The sequence below is a fragment of the Denticeps clupeoides genome, chromosome 12, assembly GCF_900700375.1.
Source record: "Denticeps clupeoides chromosome 12, fDenClu1.1, whole genome shotgun sequence".
NCBI lineage: Eukaryota > Metazoa > Chordata > Actinopteri > Clupeiformes > Denticipitidae > Denticeps > Denticeps clupeoides.
The window spans coordinates 2,107,884-2,132,666 of NC_041718.1; the positions used below are offsets into that span (position 1 = coordinate 2,107,884).

General features: G+C 41.2%; 1 protein-coding gene across 5 annotated transcripts in view; it reads right to left on the reverse strand.

Moving 5' to 3' along the window:
* Positions 1–24,429, reverse strand: part of raly (RALY heterogeneous nuclear ribonucleoprotein) — a 69,956-nt gene extending 45,527 nt beyond the window's left edge. For 2 of the 5 annotated variants that reach the window (XM_028998736.1, XM_028998732.1), the window contains exons 1-2: positions 24,379–24,429; positions 21,771–21,846 (exon numbers count right to left, since the gene is read on the reverse strand). The gene's annotated coding sequence lies outside the window, so the exon portion shown is untranslated. The other 3 variants (XM_028998735.1, XM_028998734.1, XM_028998733.1) reach the window with 3 other exon arrangements.
* Positions 24,430–24,783: the final 354 nt, after the last annotated feature.

Consider the following 24,783-nt stretch of genomic DNA (forward strand, 5'->3'; position numbering starts at 1 on the left):
TCAAACCTTCTGTGCTTTCAGAGTGCCACTACATCAATAGGTTGATGGTGATCACTTCAGCCTTTTTAAATAAGGACTGGAAGGAAAACCTCAAGCTCAAGGAGGGGGACAGGTTACCCTGGTCAAGCCAAGACTCTACATGAGCATGGATTAGAATCTCAGCAGCATATTAGGTCAATGATGGATATGGCCTGGAGGCCATAGCCGCATGACATATTTACATGACACTATAGACATGTACACATATTAATCTTTCTGAAACTGTGCTAAACTGACTGACACCCCATAAGGCATCCAGCGACCCCTCACTTCTCTCTCCTGGGTGTAAATCTGTCCAATTCACAAGTCAGCATGATACCAATGTATTCCTTCGATATATGGTGTATTATTTTAACCAGAAAAAGAGCAAACCACCACTTTCACAGTAGAACTGTGGGACACTGGGACATGGACAGCAGAACGCTGAAAAGGACAAGCTGAGGTATAACCGTAAGTCAACTAGACTGTGCATGGAAAATGTTCAGTCTATGAAGCACCTGACTTGTAAAAACTTTATCAGTTTCTTGGCATTCCGAGTCAAAATAAGTTGTAAAGCAGGAGAACAACTGTGTGAGTGCTGAGAACAGCTTTTATCTGAAAAGAACGCACTGAAGATGCTTTGATGTAGTACATGCCAGGTACATGGTCAGGCTCAGGGCAGACATGATTTGATGCTCGCCCAAGCTGTGGGTTTCCTGGAAGACCGCATAGATCTCTAGTGTGAAGCTGTCAAGCTCGCAGAAGCCAAAGGGCACGGCAACACCGAAAGCCAGACCACACCAGAGCAGGGCTTTACAAAACCCCTGCAGCGGCATTTCCTCTGACACTCGCTCCTCCCAGCCATCACATTTTGCTGAAACGAACTGCATTTGGAGTCTTGTTTACCCACAAAGCGCTGCGTCGCAAGAATGCCGAAGCAACGCCGGCTTTTCAGAACGTGTCCGTATGCTGCAATGCAAGTAAAAAAAATCCTCTACCAGAATGCAAATAAAAGCCTCCTGATTCAAAAGGTTTAGACCTTTTAATACCAAGGTCTGCATTGTAAATTGTACACCAGGGACACTACCAGGAAAAGCCAAATTCCAGTTTCCTGACCAAATTATAAAGTGTTACAGCAGTGTAAAAAGTGAATACTATCTAAATACACCTCATATTTTAACAATGATGTAATCTAAATAAACCAGGTTTATTCACATCAAGGTCAATGCTATAATATTAGGTGTGACCGATTAGTTTTTTCAGTGTGTATACTGATTACTTATGCTGCTGTTTTAAATCACCATCTAATCTGGGCACAACTGAGAATTGTTTTTTTTTAAATGCCTATTCATTTATAAAAAAAAAATTTAATGAAGAATTAATTCAATATTGTATTTTCCTCCTGTGAGAAAATTTGGCTTTTTTTTTTGTAAAATACACACACACACATACACACACACACAGGCAGACATCAGAGGCAACTGACTGAAGCAGACAAACATAACAGAGTACAGCTGCTTTACTGTCACCTAAATCCTGACCTATACACATAAAGAGCCTTTTTAAAGCAGCACAACGATCTTTCTGTTCACGCAGAGACATCACTCAAAACTATGAACCATTTTCACCGCCAGGATAATGCTATAATTCTATTTATAATTAATTCCGCATTATGGATTTTTTTAGATAACAGGCAGAAAGGCAGAATATAGAATATAGATACTTCATGTTTGGTCACATTTGGTCCTCACTTATATATAAACACACACACGTGTGCACTTCAGCTTGACATTTATTTTTTTTGTTAATAAAGGCGTGCAATGTATGATTCATGAACAGCATGTTGTGAACATCAGTATAGATTAGACTGACATTCGATATACCACTAACCACAAAACATGCAACACTGAGCAATAAGGACGAGGTGCCAAAACACTTAGTCATTAAAATGACAAACAGAATAATTCTATACAAAGGCCGGTCATGTATTTTATTATCACCGGTTAATGCATCTTAGGCCTTCATCTTTATATAATCGTAAACAGTAAAGCCTTCTGTCCCTTTTTTTCTGTACACAGGAAAATTAAGATTTGTACTGTTCTTCTCTAGAAATGACTGTTTCTGATGTCCAGTCCAAAAACTGCTGAGATTAACTGAAAGAACAACTAATAAATGCCTAATAAATGCTTCAGATGTTATACACTACTGCTCATGTGGCTTGTGACAATGCCTCTCATATCTGTTGACATACCTTTCTTGTCCTGACATTGCTGTCTGGTCTTGTATGCATTACGGCATTTTATAAATCCATGCACACTTGATTTTTTTTCATGCAAATGACAGACATCTCTATAACTGATTGTAAAACTCCCAGACAGACCTGCTATTCGACTGTGAAAAGAGCTTGGAAACCATTCCTGAATTAACTTATGCATACCAGGCCTAAAGGCCTAAGATATTGCCATAAATAACACTTAGTTTAAATAGCAGCTTAGCAAACGTCATCGTCAACACACCAGATGAAAAGGAAGCCAATAAATGAAACATAATGTTCACAAAAACGCATTAACATTAGACACAGAGGCACACTTCCTTTATATTGTTAAGTATTTACATATCTAGACTCGTTGGCATTTTAGAAAGTCCACAAAAAACAACTGTATTAAGAGAATTAATTAACAGAAGTCAGTGGAACATAAAATATCCCTGCGTCTCGCAGCTTGATATTAAATGGTTGTAAACAACAACTCTTAGAAAAAAAATCCATAATTGAAGTTTGAGCGTCAAATTCTTCCAGGAATGGAAAGATTTGCTTTATCTTTGCAAGGATGTGTTCTCCAGAGATCTGCATGAATACTCAATTCTATTTGGCTAATTAGTAGGCGGGGAAAACAACTGTCTGCACAGGCAGTACCAGTCATGTAATGTTTCATGACCATTCTAAATAAATGCACTAGTCTCAGATTAGTCAGCTAATCTTGAAAAGGCAGAAACATTCTAATATCAGAGTAGTCTTGTGTGGTCATGTGACTATGAGACATATTCTCAAAGCAATATAACAAAGGTTTTTCACGAATAAACAGATCAAAGCAAGAAAAAAAAACCACATATGAGCTATCTGTATCTTAAAAAAGAGAAACAAAATACCATTTGTGTGTGTGTGTGTGTGTGCATGTGTGTGTATATATATGTTTTTTTTTTTTTTTTGTAAATGGTTGGAGCCAATGGAAATGACTGACAGCTCTACTTCATCATTATGGATGATATATTGATTATTTCAGCCCAAAATCATCCAAAAATGTGCCAAAAATATGCACACAACTGCCAGAACTGTCTGAGAAGTATTACACTGCCACAACTACTTAACATATTCAAATGTGGTTTCTTCAATATCTGTTGTCAACAAGGAGTTTTTCCCAAAATATCGAATAAGCACGACAATATGGCAACACTGAGAGCAAGATCCTATCTTTTTCCTCTTGCTCTGTATACCTCTCACATTTGTCCTCATAATGAAACATGCTGATGAATTATCATCGCTTTTATTAGATATGGCCATCTAGTGAAATTCCTAAATATCCAATGGTAACCCCTCAAAAGCACAACCAAAGTAACACATTGAAAATATACCCCACATTACTTTCTATGTATATATGTTACACTATGCAATGTTTTTTGTTTTTTTTAATCTATTTCGATTAGTTAGCACAGGTATGGGTAATCCAGTTTTGCAGGTTCACAGAAATTGCCAATTTTCTACAGGCTTTGCAGCAGCAGCCAAGCCCCACCCAAGCTACCTGAGGGACCCAATGTTTACATGAGCTGGCTAGAAAATGTAAAAAGAGACCATTGTCTGTAAGTATTTTGGAATTTGAATCAGACCAATGGGCAAGACCAAAAGTTGTGGACAAGCTTGAAGTGCTTCAAACTTGTCACTATCATAGAGAACAGCATGACAAATTGTGCAAAGCATTTGAAACACTGCAAATTTTACACATATAAGTTTTGAGGGGGTAGTCAAGTTGTTGTTTAAACGTTATATGAATGTTTTAATGGCCTCTGTCAAGAAATACAGTTAAAGTAAGTCTTTGTCTTTGCTTCTATCTCTGCGATTTGTAATTTTTTAATTGCACAGCATGCATACATTTTTCACTTTTGTGGCATGAGACGCAAAATACATTTCTTTCATTTATTTGTTTGTTTTGTCATCTATTTATCAATGTATTTATTTACTACATTTTGTGTTCTGAGTATTAAAAAAATTATTAAAAGATCTAAAAAAATTCTCCTACTGTAGTATCAAAAATAGCATCAAGTGCCATCCTTAGTATCGTATCGAGTTTGAAATATCAGTTTTACAACACAGTACATACTGCGGTAGAAAGCAGTACACTTATTGAATTTATGGTTTTCTGAAGTAATTTAGGCACAATTTGTTAGAAACCGAAAAGAATAAGTTGCTGAATTAGCCGAAGATGATAAACTGTTGAATCTGCAGTGTGGCGGCTCCCCTCCTGAACAGGCACATTCACGCATGGTGAATGTAGAGAAACCTCATTAAATATGCATTAATCCAGTGAGTGTGAACTCTGCTAGATGATGGGATATACTTCCACTAACGCCATGAATATGCACATTCATGTAGCTCCCTAATAGCAGAGCCAGATCAAACAGAAAATTTCAGCACTTTGGGATGAACATTAGAAAAAGTCATGTCCAGTACAACATGATAGGCAATCTAGGCAGATGAAAATGCCTTCCTTTTTCCACCGTGCCACTAAGCACTGTGCCATTTAGAGCAAAGAAAGAACACTGCAGCGTAAAGCCACATGCTGGACCTGATTTCACAAGTTGGGTAAACAAGAAAAATGGGAATGAATGTCATGCTGAAGATTAAAGAAGTGCTTTCTTGTAGGAAATGAGACTGTGATGTATGAAATAATTCTTCAGTGACACTGAAGAAAATGAAAGAGAACATAAAGAAGGATTGTCTCGCACACATGCTATTAAATGACCCATCTTCCTTTCCCCACCCTCACACACCAAATCTCACCTGGCATCCTCTCCCTTGTTATCCTTCTCACAGCATCACACAGCTTGTTACATCCACCCTCCCACATCACACACATAAACCCACACACAGTGGTTTCAACACCTTTGTGAGCATCACAGTAACAACTATTATGCATTGGATCGTTGCCTTTTACCTGCATCAGTATTCAGAAGAAATATAGATGATGACCGATATAAATCAGCATTCATCAGACATAAATAGTGCAGATAGAAAGTCAAACCCAAACTCTTTGGTATTCTGTGCAATTAAAGGAAGCTCCACTAGACGGTGAACGTGTGAACAAGTTATCAACTAAATCTGTCTCCAAATACTTTGAGGATGTTATCTTGGACCATGTTCACTTGAAGGCTGCACGCTCTGTGTTGTTAAATTAGATGGTCTCCAACTAAACACTCGTTACAATTCTTCCAGTCCATATTTCATAATATTATTTATATTATCTTTTTTATCTTGGTTATCTGATGTATCACACCTTTTTTTTTGGCAAAATGCCTTATTAATTTGTAAAAAATTTCTAATCAAAAGACAAAAACAGGTGAAGAGTTCCTTGATGTATTAAACAAAGCTGCATTTTCATGTCTTGAGGCCAGGGACACTTGCAGCTTGGATTGATCCTGTTAAATCTGCTGATTAATTTCTGTACTTTTATTAATGATCTGTTTTTATTGAAGATACTGGATGGTAGTCCACAGTATGAACTGAATTATTCCACATGGCCTGAAGGAGGAGAAATTAATGTACAACATGAACTGTATTATGCATCAAATACTGTATGCAGTTCAACATGTACATCAAAAACTGGGATCTGGCTGTAAAGATGCTGGTATAATTTTGCTAACTGAAATCAACTGCACGCTGTTCACCATATTAACTGCCAAGGTTAGCTCATGTTGTCACTCATGTTGTGTAGAAGCATATTGATTTCAATTGCTGTTTTACCAACTATGTTAATATAAAGTGAAATACTGAACAAATCGAAACTGAGTTCATAAGGGACTGATGGTCTGTGTCCAAAAGAGAGGTGGTGCGCGCTATCGCTCTCTAACACACACAAACACTTGGCTCTATCTAGTCTTCTAAGCCTAAACAGATCGATTTAACTCTGTTTCATTTCAATTTGGAATTCCTTTTTAAAATTCATTTTGCTCATTTTGCTCAATTCTCATGTTTAAAGACAATGCTGGAGGAAAGAGCTGGATTGCCAGTGTACTCCGCATATGTACTGCAGTAAGAAGCTCAGCAGCGGCCGGCTGGGCCTTTAGCTGCTGGTGGATCTCCTGACCTGCAGGGATTAGCACTGGCATGACCGCTCACTTTATCCCCAGTCAGTGCTGTGGCTGGAGATCCATTCTCACAGACACACAAACACACACACACACACACACAAACACAGAGGTTTTAAAACGCTCATTTTGCTATATCCTATCTTCAACTTTTGATTTCTGAAGTCTTTCTTCAATGAGTTACAAGTATCTGAAAGGGCTTTAAAAGATTACTGATTGTCAGCTTGCTGATCTAACCTTCGTCATTATGTCTGAAAGTTGAACATTTCGTCATTATGGCTTCTGTAAGAATTGATTTAAGTTAGTTTTAAGACTTTAGGTTAATATGGAAACATGCAAAAAATGAACTGAGTGCTTACAGACTTTGCCATGAACCAGTCCCCAATGTGCTCTTTTTATTATTTCAATTTTAATTTCTGAGCAAGCTAAAAGACAAACCATTAAAAAAGTGCGACAACAGAAAAAAAATTCAAGCCAACCCAAAACCATTACATTTACATTACATTTACAGCATTTATCAGACGCCCTTATCCAGAGCGACTTACAATCAGTATTACAGGGACAGTCTCCCTGGAGCAATTTAGGGTTAAGTGTCTTGCTCAGGGACACAATGGTAGTAAGTGGGATTCGGACCCGGGTCTTCTGGTTCATAGGCGAGTGTGTTACCCACTAGGCTACTACCACCCATTATACATTAAGCCTTTTCCACAGAAATGGCTGAAGTGGACTAATCTGCTAAAAAGTGGAACCAAGATCCTCGGCTGGGCTGTGTACTGTGCACCAAATGGACTGAACAATCATCTAAAGACAAAGAGAGCAGTTTCGCATTAAACATTTAACCCCATTCAGACCTCGATTGCGGTGAGTAGTGAGGCTGCTTGGTACAATTATGTTCTTCCCATTCAGCACATTTAGACTGGCGGCAAGGCTAAACAAACTTCCATTTTTGTCTGTTACGTTCACACCAGAAGCAGAGAGATTATCAAAAGTCAATCATTTACTATGTGAGGCACAATCTCTTGGCAGCAGACAGTGGCACTTCTATTGGCGGCATGTCTTGGGTGCAGAAATCTGGCCAGCATCATGGTAATGAGCTGTGACGCAGTTTGGCAGTTACCAATTGCAATTTAGAATTCTGAGAGCATCCCCTTTTCCAACAGCATGAGGACACCCATTGTGTTCACCTGTGCTGCCAGCCATCCAGCCAAATGGTTCCTTTCACATTTCGTCTGATCCGATCATGAAGGAACTCTTCCTCAGCTTCAAAACAATGCATATCAGGCCAGGGCTGGGCGATATGGCAAAAAAAAGATCACTTTCCCATATCAAACGATTAGAATTTTTATTAACAGACTGAAACTTATCATACAAAGTGGGTTCATTTGGCCATAACCAGTAGGGTGACCACACATCCCCTTTTCTGCTTTTCGTCTTTTTGAGAACTGGACATTCATCACGTCATGGTCATCCTACATGCCAATTTACTTCCACTCACACTAGAGGATTGCTGTCCCGCCCGCTTGCACTAGCCAAATTACCGCTAGCATACCTCCTCTGCACTCTTTTTGCACTCCTCAACCTTCTGATTTCGGGTCCGCTTCCTTCACTGCCACCGTCACTGCCCCATTTTATCGCAATTATCAATCGAGATCACACAATCGCCCAGGCCTACATTATACCTACAGAGCAGTTTATCAAAAGAAAGGTGAAAATGAAGACGGGACACCCTTACACATTACTAGAAGCATTGGTTGGTTTTTTAATTTACTTTTCACTGCATATCTCATTGCAAACCACTAATGACATGTCCAAAGTTATACCCAGGCTATGTAACCCGAGGAAAACCAAATGCATGGCACTGTACAGTAGGTGATATTGGGAAGAGTAAATTCTGAATGAGATTTAAGAGCTGATTATTAGATTCTTTAATAACCTGATTTGTCCTTGGTTACCCATAAATTGACTTTTTCCTATTTCTCCAGATAAAACTGCCAGACAGTTTTCAGCAGGTCACCTGGACAAAGCTATTTTTGTTACGAAATGTTAATTTTCAAGTGGTGACAGGGTGACTTTCAATCTTAAAAGGACACCCTTCCCCCAAGAGCATGCTGGCAGTGTTTGAACACAAAAAAAGCACCCGCTCTTCTTGTTAAACATTTGCGTAGCAAAGAGTTCTCTTGTTCCGTTTCAAAACAGCCAACAATGGCAAAAAAAAAATCATTTTTATCCAGCGCCCCATGGAATTCTGGGTGACAGAATGAGGGAAACATGAATTTAGAATACTGAGGGCATAAATTATGATCCATAACACCTCCCCTACTGCAATCGTCACGGTCTGTACGTGTTTGATGGTGTTTACACACGCGGCTGTCACAATCGCACATGCACACAAAACAGGAGTCCTCAGAGAGCATGTGTGCCGCGCCGAAATCGATAAAAACCACGAAGCCTGGCACGACGCAATATCCCACTAAAGATAAAGAGCAATAAAGCCGAGCCAAAGCAGGGAGAAACCAACATTTTTTTTGCTTAGCATAATTGGTGCCAGGGCAGCTAGTTTTACTCCACGCTTGGGCATCTTGAGGCAGATGGAATTATTTTAACGGGCCGCGAAATAGGGGCTTCACACTTCCCTCACTTGGACGATGTGAAGATGAGGAACAAGCCTGAGCTGTTCCTGTGAATATGACGTGGGGGGTGGGCTCCTGGTGATCCTGAGATTTTAATAAGAGCCAGAGGGGACAATCAGGTCTTGCTGGATCAGGGCCCGGAGCAGGAGGTCATGGTGAGGTCATGGCGAGGTCCAGAGTAAGCAACGCCACATTGCCAAAGCCCTGGTCTTGTAAGGGTCACGCTGACATTTGAGGCAAAACTGGTTTATTAGCGTGGAAACGTAAGGTGCCATGTGCAAGTCGTCTTCACGTTTACTGTTGGGGTGGTTCAAGTAAAAGTGACTTCCATTTAAACAATAAGCGCAGAATGGATTTATTACAGTTTTCATCAGACCTTTCTTGGTTGAACTAAGTTGTAGTTCATCCACAACAGTTACTTTAATCTTTAACCAATGAGAATACACATTCAGCATAAAAACCCAGTTAAATTCGCACTCTTCCTTTTTCTCATTGTTCTAACAATAAAAATATATATATATTTTTAAATATGTGCACATTTCATTTCCTGGTCCATGGATAACATCCATGCACCCATATTGTACACACACTCTCACATGCTGTTAGAAACACACTGTTTCCTACAGCTAGTTATAATTAAAATGTTACTAATTTAAATTATGCAGTTTTGCTGAAAGAGCTCTAGTTCCTTGGCTTGCATGAGAATGCTGTGGGTTTTGTGCTGAGATAAACTTGGCCTAGTTTGTGCGCATCACAGTCCTGTGTGTGTGTGTGCGTTTGTATGCATGTGTGCGTTTGAGCTGGGGGATAGCGTGTGGCTTTACTGAGCTCAGCTGACAGCAAAGGTCAGCTCGCTTTGGCCCAGCAATCTGCCACATTGCACTCATACACCCCATACCTCGATTAGGAGGCCTGATGGGTGCATTAATACACACCCCCTCATCCCCAAAACACACCAAATATCTGTTACTGGGCCTTGTACAGTCCAGTCTGTAATAGCCTGATTAAAACACACTTTCTGGTGTACTGACATATATAAACAGGAGAAAAAAATGCTCTTTTCTCGCGTTCTGAAGTTGTAATCATTTACGCTTAATGCATGAACAGCAACATTTAGCAATTTTATGACTTTTGCGACTATTTCTATATAATAGATAAATGTTTCTGGACTCCTGTGCTCAAGTGTATAGTAATGCGCGTTATGAAGTCTGGTGTATTATGGATATTATCTAGAATAAACTATTCCCAAACTGCACATCTAGTCTGCTCGCTCCAAAGAGCACTTCAGCATGCGGTCCACCCATTTCCGACACCCCTATGAGTGTTTTTGGGTTTAATATACTGTACGTAATTCATCAAGTAATGATGGATAATGATGATGACTCTAATTACATAAGAGCTGATCGTATTTAGAATATTTGGAAGGGGGGCACAAGTAAACATGCATCCGTGGTGAAATACCATTTTCACAAATTTTATATCTCTCCCTCACACACTCTTGAGCACATTCAGATTTTTATTTATACCGCAGTAGGGACAATATATAGATATACAGTCTAGGTGCGTTGAAATTAATCGTATAATCGATGCATCGCAGTGAAGAGCATCGATGCAGTGCAGAACATAATTGATTATATCGTAAGGACATTGCCTGGTGATTTTCTAGCACCGGTATAAAAGTTCTTGTTAAAAAATAGTGCCGGTAGTGCATGTTGTGGCCTGATCTCAGAACAGTGCCGCTTCAGGTAGGAGTTTCTGCACTGCACTGCAATTTGTTGATCTTTACCCACTGTGCTCTGTCACATATTTTTGCGTGACCAATAGAATCTAAGTGGGTGAGTGTTCTTTCTGACACTTTTAAACACACACTCAAGCTGATCTCCAGTCTCTGAGTGTACAGAGATCTACAACTTGCATATTATTTTGTGCTACTTTCGGTCTGAATGGATGTCTGAACCAGCCGTTTTTCCGGAGTTTGTGGCTTCAGGTTGTAACGGGTTTGGGTCGGTGTGTAGTGGATTAGACTCTGGTGAAGCATGCAGAGTAAGAAGGCCCGCCAGGAAGAAAGAAAATCTCACGCCGCTGCTGGGGTTTCAATCATGCTCTGTATTTATTATACTTACAGCACCTCAGTTCCACCACGCCCAGGTAAATGTCGGTAACTGCTTATACATGAGATGGGGACATTACACGTACCAAACATTACTGCTTTTATGTAATACAAAATGAAATATTGAAGGGACCACAGGAGCTTGGACCAGTCTGCTCGGTTCTTCTGCTTGGTGGAGAGTCGATCTGCATCAGGACCGGGGCAGACGACTATCTCTCCCCACAGCATAGGGCCATGTGCATTTAAAGGAGAACTACAAGTATATATAACTGTAACAATGAACGTGTGACAATGTAGAAAAATTATGGGATTGCCTTGTGATGCATCGTTAATGAGACACTGATAATCGTAATAGAATCTGGTCTGTAAGATTACAAATCTGTTCAAAATATGCTGATCTTATATGCTGACAAAGCAGCACATAAAAACCTATGTGTATTTTGCATTTAAGGTAAATGTGATGACATTAGATAAATGATTGATTGGGTGATTGGATTAGGACTGGTGTGAAGGGTGCAGGCTGCTGTACCTGAATACATCACTTGCATGCTTTGTTTGGGGTCGTCACCCATGTGCTTGATCTCTAGATCTAAGCACCGGCCCCTAAATATATATAAAGTACAATTTAACTCTGTCTTAGTTAGAAGGTTTTTTGATGACTGCAGTGCCAAGCAGCGAATATCTGAATAAAGAGAAACTTCTGCTTCAAGATATCCAAAAATGTCTCCTGGTCTCTAAGGAAAAATTCACAACAGGTCACACCTCTTTTGTACAGTTTACAAATGTTGCATATTAATGGAATAAACATGATTTTATTTTGGCTGCAATGCCATAGCTATGTTTGGTAGTACATTGCATTTGTATATTGTATATTTTCTGTGTATTGTGCAGCATGTGCATAAAAAGATAATCATTGTCTATTTATTTAAAATACATTATTTATTATTGCTTTAAAGTCACCTTTGGCCAGAATCATATTCCTTGTGTGTGTAAACACACCAGATTCTCATTTCAAAGAGTTTTGGGGTTTTCTTATGATCTTTGGGTCCTTCTTTAAGGAATAGAGCTGGTTTCAACAAAACATAAGCACTGAAGGTTTGGCCAGAGGGAAGCTGGTTAAAGAACAGCTGGAGAATAAGCATGAAACAGCTCTCTATAATGGAGATATGAAATTCATTTACTCAAAGCAGCCTGGTACCTGACCCTCACAAAACCACACACATTTGGGCACCACAGTCATCTGCACGGTTGGTACTAATTTCAGCCTCAACTCACCAAAAAAAGCAGCTTGCAAGCATAACATCCATCTCTAGCAACATGATTATTTATCATGAACAATGGTGCCAAGGGAGATGAACAATGCTAATATGATTGATATTTTTTTCTAATATTAGAATGGGTCTTAATACAACAGCTAACTTTGACTGGCTTGTAGATTTGCAACACCATCACATGGTACGTAGTGCTGCAGACAGCACATGTCTGGAAGCTTCTACAGCATACAGTGCTATACAAAGTACATAAACACAAACTACACACAACAATTACGCAAGTGCTGATATAATTATATTTAATAAGGTACACTGCAAAGTGACAATAATAATATATTCAAATAAGAAATAGTGGAGTACGGTATGTACTAAGGTACTGCAGTCAAGAGTTTGAGCAGTGATACATAATTTAATATTATTCAACCCCCTCACGCAGCTCAGGAGACAACAGGCAATCAAGCTAAATGTTAAATTGCATGTAAAATCATCCAAATTACGCCCAGCACAAAACTGCAGTGGTGCTGGCACGCCTCGGATCCTGGGTGGCTGCTTCTTCTGCACTGAAAAGGCCCCGGGTGTCTTCCTGCTGACCCGACTGTCTGCCCACTCGCTGCGGTTGTATGTCTTGAGCTATCTCCATTTCTGTCCGTTCATCTGTCTACCTGTCTGTTATCCTCTCTCGCTCTGCCTGCCTGCACGTGAGCTTTCTTGTCTCCCTTCTTTCCACGTCGCTCCACCCTCCCGTCTTCGGCTGTGTGGCCGGAGCACACGCTCTACCCGTTGCTCATCTGTTGCCATGACCGCTACCAGGCTTTCGGGTCAATGACATTTTGCAGCGCTTGTAATTGCTCTGCCGCCTTGATTCCCTGCTCGTACCCACCACTCTGATGTGATTCTAATTGTTGCTGATTATTCCCAATCATCTGAATGCCTTGTAGAGCCGTCTAAAGGTCGCCGTGGCAAAGCCGGCTGTTTGCCGTGTCAGGCTGCCTCACCGTCAATATGTCAGAGCAGAAACATCCAGAACATCCCAAGGCTTCCGAACCCTCGCACACAAAGTCGGCTGGCCATGGTTCAGACACACACGGACACTGGGAATATAACTTCTTGAGAAGAATTTCCATGATGGGTTCCCTGGCTAGGCACTGTTGATTTAAGGGTGCTCAAAAAAAAAAAAAAATCAAGGCACTGGGGAGAGGCGGCGTTTTGCTTTATGCGTCTACCTGTCATTTCTGATTGTCTGCTATTGATTCATTCAGTTATGGAAAACACGCTGCAGACAGTATATCCTTCTACCTATTTGAGCACAGCGCCAGTCCATCACAGTGTGAACACACATACACCAGGGGCAAATTCCGGCTGGCGGTAACTGGGATGTCTTTCTACTGCTGTAGGATACAAGAGCATCTGGAGGAACAGCAACGCAGAGAAAAAGCAGAGAGAACACAGGTCTCCTAGTAAAGATTCTATATCTGTCTACATATCTGTCTACAGTCCCTGACAAACGTCTTGTCGCTTGTGTACAAATTGACCTCAAGTGCCGCTGAAATATATTTCTAATCAAGATTTTTTTTTTACATTAAATGGCTCATTTTATTCCCAAAAGCTTTTGTAATAATGTTTCAGTGCAAACAAAACTGTCAAAAAGCTTGGTAAAGCCCATTGAGTCACTTTTTGCAAAGACATAAGCGTTGTGTCCTTGTCATATGAGCCTCACCTGTGACTTATAATGGATGAATTAGGTCTCAGGTGTGTATAGGAAGAACCCCAGAACACTAGACCTTCACATCAACTGCATCTAGATCTCTGTTAACATGCCTAAGATTCACCCTGAGATTAAAAAGTGTTGATTATCAAGAGGCTGAAGATCAGAGCCACCAGACCAGAGATGTGGCAGACACCTTCAATGTGTACAATCTGTACAAAAGAACAGAGGATTAAAAAAAAGATTTGAAGAGACTGGAGACGTTTTTGACAAGCCCAGGTCAGGCAGACCCCGCAAGACAACTGCCCGAGAGGACTGATTGTTGGCTCGAAAATCCAAAGCCCATGCTCAAACATTATGAAAGATTGTATTCCTTTCTTGTTTTACCTATTTATGAAAATCCTGAGAAGATCTTTGACCACTAGCAAACAAGCACCAGCTTGAACCACCAGTTCAAAAGCAGTCGTGGCAAAGGTTGCTTGGTTATTCAGTGTCCATGTGAGTGGTCAAGCTAACTTAGTTATCAAGAATTACTAATTAATAATTGCAAGGCCTTTTGGTCTACAGAAGGTTTTATTCCAGATAACATTACACGGAAAGCCATGAACACTACCTTGTCAAAAGAAAGAAATTTTCTCACAGTGAGCAAATAAGCAAGAGCCTTTGATTTTTTAATAACTGCAGTGATAAACATCTGGAATATTTCCTACCATTACAAAAACCTGGATGGCGAGTAGAGATCCATCATCTCAGCCGAAGAAACATGGTTGGAAAACAATCTTGAAAAACCATGACTGGAGGTCACTTACGCATTTGATGAAACGTGAATTGACAGTTGAAGTCACAACTGTGTTTTATACTGAGAACAGTGGAACTGCACATGTCTGTTATGATCTGGGGTTGATTAAGATGTGTCAGGTCTCAGTTCAGCAACATTACGTGACAGTAAAAATAGGTCAGCTGACAACCTGAATATACTGAATGTACCAGCATCCATCTAAATGTGACATCATTTTAAAACATGGATTAGTCACCACAGATTACCAACCTTAAAACCATTTTGAATCAACTTTTCCACACTTAGCAAACAATCAGTTTCACGTTCAGTACAAATAAATGATAAACGTTGTGATATCGCATCAGTTTATCTCTACAACGCTGGAATCAAATATAAATGTCGGCACACAAAATATTTCAGTGCAATTTTTTTTTTCTTGCAGAGCACAGAATATCATATATTCCAAACTGACAGACAATACAGAAACAGTAGGGCTGTGACATTCCAAGTCAACTTAATACATAAAGAGAATGATAGTAAAGTGAATATAAAAATGATGAATTTTAAAGTGACAGTTTGACAGAAAGGAGCCATGGAACGTAGATGATTCAGCCCATTTACTATCATCATTTTGTGAGATGTTAAGAATTTAGCCCACAGCCTTTTAGTTCCTTTGGTGCCTCTGCCCAGCCCGGCCAGCTTCTGCAAGATTAAGCATCGCAACATAACAGCTCACCAAATAGCCCCATCCTTCATGCATTGCATTATAATTTTTATTACTTATGTTATACATTTTCAATATGTTAATATATTTTTCTAAATGTGGTGTTATATTTAATTAAAGTATTTATTACGTCAATTACACCAAATGCTAACAATCAAACTATCTAGGCCTTAAATGCAGTGGCAATGCCAAAGAGTCCTGCTACAAAAACCAGATTTCCTCGCATTACTGTTTTTTACCTTCTGAGGTTTGTAACTGCAGAATTCATCCACAGAATTCATTTTTGAAAAATTTACATTAAATTATTGATTCTGGGTGGAATAAGTATTTAACAAGAACTGTTCTCTCCTTTTAAGTCTCTCTAGCCACCCCTGGATTCATAGATATTTTTCACAGAAGCTCTGGCGACAGCTTTACCATGAGGGCCTGGAGATCTCCAGTAAGATCCAGTCTGGTCTATATCTGTGGTGCGTCCTGCATCCGACTATTTATTACATGAATCTTGATACGAAAGAAGATTAAGAGGGATTATGTTCAAACCCTGAGATGGTCATTAAAAATAATGCCCCGTGAGTGCATGTGCTTAGGCTTGTCATTCTGATCTAACCTAGTTAAGGGTCTGACTGTGACCCCCTCTTACCCACTGTCGCTCTTCGTATTCCTGGGCAGAGACAGCATGGAGGAAAAAAGTCATATTAGGAATCAGTCAGTGGTCCAGAGCTCCGAGAAAGGATACCATGTGGCTATTGACACAAGGGGACAGACGGGGGGACGGCTGCTATTCGAGGGACTGTGGGAGGCACCGTCTGTTTGGCAGAATGTCTTCCCATGTCTCACTTCCTGCATATGGCTCTGGTTCCATTGGAAAAGTCCACAGATCTCCCATTACGACCACACTGTCATACCGGCCTTTAACCCGGACATGAACTGGAACCATACGCTACAGATTTAGACAGCCTTTAATTGTATTATACAGTATTACACATTATACTGTTTACAGATATTATTACATAATGCACAGTGCATGTCTGTACATGTAGAAACCTTAAATAGCTGTGACGGGTAAATTATCATCTAATGATTAGTGCATAAATACTGCAACCATTGTCTTGTGATCAATACAAACTGTCAAAATGGACACATTAATCGCTGCAATTAATATACAACTGTTTAAACCCTACAATTAACACAGTTGACAGAGCTGCATTTAGTTTACCAGAGTCAATCCCACAAAGATGAAGGAATATTTGGACCAATTCAGATGATGCATCTTTTGCATTTATATTATTTTCAAATGGAGCAACGCATCTGCTGAGGCACTCAAACACAAGAGCAACACGCTTGTGTCTGCGCTCTATCAATTCTATTAATCTAGCTATCTGAAATACACATTCTAATTATATTTTGATGAAAGCCCGATATTTCCTGCCTCAGATTTCATGACCATGAGTTGTTTGGATAGTAAGCTTATAGACTGAATAAGCAGTCTCTGGAGCCGCAGTCTAACTGGGCAGGGTCAGCACACACAATCTGCTGCCAGATTTAAATTAATGAGACATAACTTACTGGACTGTGTCCTGATGAAGCAGCAATATCCCATAATCAAATATCGGGTCGGCTCCAACCGACTTCATAAAATCGCTCGGCGGCTCAGCAGGTAGTTAAAGTGCTAACCAAGGATACCTTTTTTATTATTATTTTCCTCATTACCATAAAATGCTAAAATGAATTCTGCTTTATCAAGCTGGATCGAGTGCAACAGGAAATTCTTCATCTCCAAAGTTCATATTGATATTGAATAAAACAAAACCGGACTGGAATTTTTTAAATACTTTTTTCATGTTCCATCAGCTGGAAGGTTTATTTGAAACAACAAAGGGCTTTTTTTTTTTAAATATGCCTGGATGCCAAAGCACTTTATTTAAAATCTGTAATTACATGTGGATAAGGAAGAGCAGCTAAAGGTGTGACAGCCCTCACTCCCTTTGCAAGATGACAGTGCAGATAAAGGCCGCTTGAGAGAAAGGAAAGAAAAAGAAAACCTTTAGTGCTTTACAATAACACAATTCTCTGCTCCTTTTTTTTAGGCCGTTTGGAAGTTAATTGAGTCATTATCTTCCCATTACGTGGCGATTTAGCCATCAGATAGAGCTGTTTCACACTAAGAGGAATTTCATTATGCCTGCCAACTGACCTCACCCATTCGTCAAAGCACTTAAAGGTGCAGCTTGGCCTTTTTAGAAAAAGTGCCGGTACTAAAGAATTGGACAATCCCACCCTAGGCCCAGTGTAAGAGTGTCCAACCAGTACTGTGTGAACATTGTCCCCATCTGGCAGTCCTCCGTAACTCATCCCGCTCATATGGAGAGATGCTACAGACACCAAAGGGGACGTTTCGAATTCTACTGGAGGACGGCCATAATTGAGAAGCATTTGGTTTTTTTTTTGCACTGCAACAGTACAGTGGAGGCATAAAAGCGCACTGTAAATGACTCATGGATCAGTCATGCTTCATTTTCTTTTGGAGCCACAGATATGCTTGAGCTGGAGGGACGCGTACTTGTTAACCCTGCCAAAAGAAGCTGTGAGACGGCTACAGCCAGCACCGCGCCTTTATACGGCCGGACGGCACTAACAGGCTTTCATTAGATCCATAAAATCAAAAAAAATAAAAGCATGTAATACTTCTTTCTTTATCAAATCAGTTCAGACAAGATGACACAATGGGGGTGAAAAAAATGGGATGATGGGATATGGCTTGGGAAATGCCAAGGAAAGAAAAGAGAGAAAGCTTTTCCATTGCCTGGTCCTTTTTCCATAGCCCGGCTATCCCATGCTCCCTTTAAAGAAGAAAGCCGGGCGTAAATAAATAAATAAGTGCAGGGGCGAAGAATGATAATGTGGCACAATTGCAGACTTAAAAAGGATTACAAACTCTGGCTGGCCCGCAGCGGCGCTCACATTGCTCCATAAAAACAGGGGCTTCTTTTTCATGGCTTCGGCGGTTCAGGTGAAATTTTAAGGTCTCTGGATTTAGTTTTATTTTTTATAGTTTATTTTTTATCAATTTTTATTAATCTGACTCACTAAAGTGAGACTGGCCTTGGTTTTTGCTGGCCATGGAGAGCAAATTGGGGCAGGGTGTAAAGGCTGAGTCACAGTGACACATGGTGGCAGAACGCTTATGGGAAATGGCACAGGAACCAGCAGTGAGTCCACCCCGTGACCGTCCGAGACGAGGCGGCCCAAAACGAAGCAACACGAGCCCGCGTGGAGACGCAGAATAATTGCTGCCCTGTATTGTGACAACGCTGGTTTGTGTACTTTCTATTTTATTCATGGTCTGTAGACGCTCCATTCCCATAGCATGTTTATTTTATGAATAGCAGCCATACAATATGTCCTCTGCAGGCTCAGAGCGAGGCAGGTTTCAGTTCTTAACAGCGGCCCATTACAACTTAATCAGCGGCATCTTTGAAAATCATACTTACTTAGCAGAGTATAAATAGGACAGACCTTAAATGCAATTCTAAGGTGGGAGGCGTGGGCTGCGTCTCACTGCCATGACGTCCAATCCTGAATCCAGAGCAACCTCTACATATTATCACAGCCTTAACCCGGTACGGTCGATTCTGAATCTCCCGAGTGACTAGGCCATTTTTTCCCCAGGTCTTTATACTGGTCTTTCTTCATGATTACATCTCAGCACTCTTATTTCAAGGGGCGTGTGTGACCGTATCCAACTAATGACAAGAAGAGCTCCCCAGGTCCACAACCATACATCAAATGGTACTTTCTTCCACGTCTTTCCTTTTCGAACATTTCAAGTCTGTATGAAGCAACTCAAAAGGTTCCATTAGAATTTGTTGTCATATTACAGAAGGACATTTTTAAAGCAGAATTCCCTAAGAAAATAAGCATATGGAATTATATAAATTGAATAAATTGCTTTAAAGTTGCAGGAATTGCACCCTTAATTTTTTATTTTTTTTTAACAGAACTTTTTAATCAATTAATAATAAATAATTATCATAATTGTCAGATTAATTAAGCATTTATGCACATTCATTACTACATAGTCAAATGAATATTTCTGTATAATGTACTGCATCATTGATTACCCTATAATATACATACTGGCTCATATTTGGGTCACTTCTGTCATCATTTTTCTCAGTCTAGTGTGTAGTATGCACAGAGCTTGGAGAAGAGCATTGCACTGAACTGTGTATGACAGCATATTTATGGATTTGACGTAGAATCCTTTAAAGTCCTCTTTTCCTTGGTTTCTTTCCACAAGCCAAAGCCTACTTCTTCTCATCACGAAGTGGCACAGCTGTAGTAAGACCACAATAGAACCGGCAGGTTCTGCAGCTCAAAAGATCACATGGCATCTATAGAAGCCGCCTTCCCATTAATCACTTCAAACTCGTTCAGTCAATTACTCAATCATTCCTTTTCACGTGGCCCTACATAACAACTCTCACTCCTGCGGCATTCTCTTTCGCTCATCAGGCTAACATTCTCTTTCATCCCCTCCCCATTCTCGCACACTTTATCGCTATATTAGGGCCGCTGACATCAATGGCTCAAATTCAATCGAGGTTCACGCTGCTCTGTCCGTACATGCTGCCTGGTTAATTCTTCCTTTGTGGTAGTCCACTCTGGTTTTTAAAATTCCATTTTCTGTTTCTTTCAGACTTTCCGAGCAATTGGTCCCTTCAACTACTGTTTTTTTTTTAAAAAAGAAAAAAGAAAAACTACAGGATTAGTGGGCACTTCTGTGTAATAGAAGTTTTGATGTATTGGAATACATGAAACCCATTTTCAAATTTGGCCGAGGTTAATGTATAATTCACATTATTCCTGATTAGGACAAGCACAAGCAGAGATCAGAAGGCGTCCGTATCCCTAACCCTGTCATCCACCCCGCACCCAGAAATCCCTCAGGTGCGCAAAACAAGACAAGAGACATTCTTTATTTGATATCCCGTCACAGCCTGGAACAACGGTACAGTGTACCAAATAATGCTAAATAAATGCATGCATACATGCATAATGAGCCTCTTGAAATATTTTCCAAGTCATCACTTCTGCTGGCAGATCTCGGATTGTTTGAGTTTGGGCTCTCTGCTGATGTTTAAGATCTGGCATGCCTTCAGGTGATCCGGACCATGTACCGCAGAGTTGAATGTGTGTGATAAATATTTCATATTCTAATCGCTCGGCATGATGTTAGAAAAGACGATTGGGCTCAGTGCGAGCGTGTTTGCATGTGTGTGTGTGTGTGTGTCGGAGGGGTTATGTTTATTTTCTTAAACCCCGCTGCAGTATACAGCACTCCAGTACATTTGTGCAGTGGCTTTGCCTCTTAATAATACCACACGCAAAGACAGACAGACGCACGACTGTTCTTTGAAGTAAAATGCATATTCTTCATTTATACACATTTCACTGCCTTTCAGATAACAGGTTTTATTTATTTGAAGGAAGGAAATAAAAAAGCACTCATTGCAGCTTAGCAATACAGTAAAAAAAAAAAGATAATGTATGGGCTTCAGAGGAAGCATGTATCACAAGAGCACAGAATTTATGAAAGATCCTGAAAGTGCTATACATATGTACACACACACACACACACACACACACACACTGAGAATAATACAAGTGCACTGCAATAAATAAAATGAACTACATGGCTGAGAATAAATGTGATTCCAGAGAAACATGCTGTTGGTCATTTTTTAATCATTCGCACTTTAGCACCATGAACATTTCGTTGTTCCAACTGGAGAACAAGGAAGCCCTATCTGTGGTGTTGATTTCCTTATTCATTTACTATATTCTGAAAACACTAATTATAGATGTCAGAACGAATCTGCCTTTTTTTTTTTTTAGTGATGATGGTTTGGGAGGTTTTGCAATCATCAGATGCAATATTGTCTTTTGTGCAAAGCAAAGAAGAAGCTGGACACTGGTGCTTCTTCTGTCCCACAAGTCTTGACACAGAACGCCTTTATGTTTATGAGGCAATTAAATCGGCCCCGTGGCCCTGAAAATGAGGCTAGTTCGCCCGGCAGATCTATAAGACCCTGGCCTGACGGATGTAATGGCGTTGCCGCGGGTGATTTACTGGGGTAAAGGGAAAGTTGTGGGAAGGAAACGAACCGCACGTACCTGTCTACCACTGCACGTCTGGCGGATGAGTGGCGTTTGGTCCCGGCGCTGGCAGGACTGCGGGTTGCAACGGATCCTGAAATTTAGAAGAAAGCAAATGACTACAAGCTCAACCCGTCCAACCTCGGCTCAAGTGTCCTGGCTGATCATTTAAAGGCCGAGGCCCATTAGAGACACAAATATCGAAGCGTAATGTCCGTCCACAACGCTCAGCGCGGAATGCTAATGCACCTCGGAACGATCCTCAAACCCACAGAGAAAAAAAAAACAAGTCTGGCACGTATTCGAAAATAGCAGGTGGAGGGACGAGAGATCGAGACCCGGTCGCCGGTGAGAAAAGAGCCCCTGCAGCTCGGCTGCGGTACGGTAGCCCCGGGCGACGCACCTGAGCCGGCCTTCCCCAGCGACCCTGAGCACCCCTTTCCTTCTCGTCCAACACCCCCTCCCACAGAATGTCAAATGTCCTTCGCCTAAAAAGAGTGTTAAAAGCGGCGTAAAGTCGTTTCAGCCCGAGGACGTGGACGTTACATCAGTGCACCGCAACCTAACTACTCGTAGGCTTGACCATGAAACCAGACGATGTCCTAACCGAGCATCTTTCAGGCTGGCTGGCAGTCCACGTCTCTGTGGACACCTTCATTCACCCTACAGGTCGGAGAGTTGGATTGAGACGTGATGAATGCGAAGGCGAAGCCATTCAGCTGCGGGCAGAGGGCAGGTCCCGGGAGGGGGGGACGTAACTAAGTGCCATTTGAGCCGCATGCCTGGCATAGTCCACGTCCAACACTGTCCCCCCATACCCCGGCGGTCTGTAGCACACTCTCTTCAGTGAGTTTCACTAACCAACAAATGTGGCCAGAAAGCCAAAACTGTGAGACAGATAATGAGACAGTAATTAATGGCACCCAGTACCAGCTCTTTAGCAAATTAGTGGATTCCTACTCAAGAAAGGATTCCCGGGGTCCTACATCCCCCTCTTCAATACCCTGCTGTTGCAATGGAGGTTTAACTTAATGCAATGTGATGGTTAAGGTTAGGTTAGGGGTAAGGAAATACATTATACCCACGAATCGGGACCCTGGGCACATGGATGAGCACATAATTCTGAAATGACAGCCTGTAAATCCCATAATCCTGAGGACCCGTACTCCTGACGTGTCTGACAAGGGTTGTCGTCGCTGAAATCTTAACGGTATCATCCCTCATGCCGTCCCACAGTCTGATAGTCGCAGCCACTGGCAGTGATCATGGAATCACAGGACAGTGTCACACAGCGATATATGGAGGGGGACATAAATAAGGACAGAAGTCTAATCCTGTAGGGTGTGCACGCGGAGACCTAAATAACACAAGCCGCTGTCAAAGGATGCGTCGTCCTGTTATGTCAGGGAGCGTTAATAAATAACGGCGAGGCCTGCGAATGCCAATACAGTCAAGGGCGCTCGAAAAGCACTTCACCAGCCGAGAGGTTTCGTGCTCTCGAGGGAGAAGACGGTGGACGCAGCTTTCGTTTGGCGAACCTTCGTGCATTTCCAATCTTAATTAGCAGCACCAGACACGATGGCAGGCAGGACGAGCAGATTCTACAGAACACCGGTCTTTGGGCAGGAGACCAGACAAGGCCCACCGGCTGCAGCCTGCCCTCTCGTCCCTCACTCCGTGTTCTCAGTCCCGGTGACAACTCCGACCAGCCAAGTGCCACTTTACATCCTCCTTTAAAATCCTATAATAATGACAATCCAGACCCCCCCTCTGGCGACAGCACCACGGAGTCCAGTAGTGATAAGCAGTGCTGATTTCAAAAAGACATTTCCACAGGAAGTAATGCAAAATTAAAAAAAAAAAAATCTATATCTTTATTTACAAGACATTATTATGCTGCAAATAGGGAAGGAAGACATTTTTAGCACATGAGAAAAACACAACACTGAAGATCATTACAGAAGACAATCCCAAAAAGCAAATGGTGAAATGATGAGGGGTGGGGGGGTCGTCTTGGGAATTCAGCCATGGAGAAGGAGGATGGATCCCGTTAGAAAGAAAAAGCCGCGCCGGAGTGGACAGCCGACTGGCGGCATGCAACAGAGCCGGCTATTCCAAAAAAATCCTCAACAACAACAACAAAAAGTTCCCAGCGGTGTTTTTTTAAGCAAAAGAATAGAAAAAGTCCGCTAGAAATAACGCGGCGTGAAAAGGAAATAACTGCATACTGCGGACCAGAAAACAAACTGCTGCTCTCGGTAAAACACGCCAAATTCCCGTGGACCGGCGAGAGAGAGAGATGTACGGTTAACGCAGCAGAAAGAAGAAAAGAAAAGAAAAGAAAAGAAAGGAAGAAAGAAAGAAAAGAAAAGAAAAGAAAAGAAAAGAAAAAACCACAAGCGCATCCAACCTTCTTCAGCCACGGAAATGAAACGAATACAGCCGCCAGTGTGGAAACGGTGTCAAAACCGGCGTCAAACGTGGGGAACAAAAAATATCTATATATCTATATCTAAAAGAAGGCTAAAGAAACAGGGATGTAGTATGAGCGAAAAAAAGAAGAGCAAGAAAAAGAAGAAGAAGAAAAAAAAAAGAAGGTAGATTAAAGATGGGAGGAATTACTCACCGGGGGGGGTTGAGAGAGATTTAAAAATGTTAAAGGAGCGACAGAGAGGAGTGGAGAGGAGGAGAGAAGAAGAGAGCGGAGGAGCAGAGGAGAGAAAAGAAGAGAAGAAAAGAGAAGAGTAGAGTAGAGAGGAGTAGAGAGGAGAAGAGAAGAGAAGCGGCGGAGACTGCGGCGCGCGCACTGAGGAAACGCAGCTTCGCCCACAAACACCGTCGGCGCGGACCGAACCATTCCTGCGCCCGCGGAGGGGGGGACGCCGCCGGCTTTTCAGCACCCTCCTGGCTGACATGTGGCGCTTGGTCGTTCGCAGTGTTGGAACATTATTCTTTAAAAAAGTATTTCTGTTCAGCTTTCGGGTTCATGGTTGAAAGTTGACACTGGACTGTGTTTGCTTGTAGCTATTTA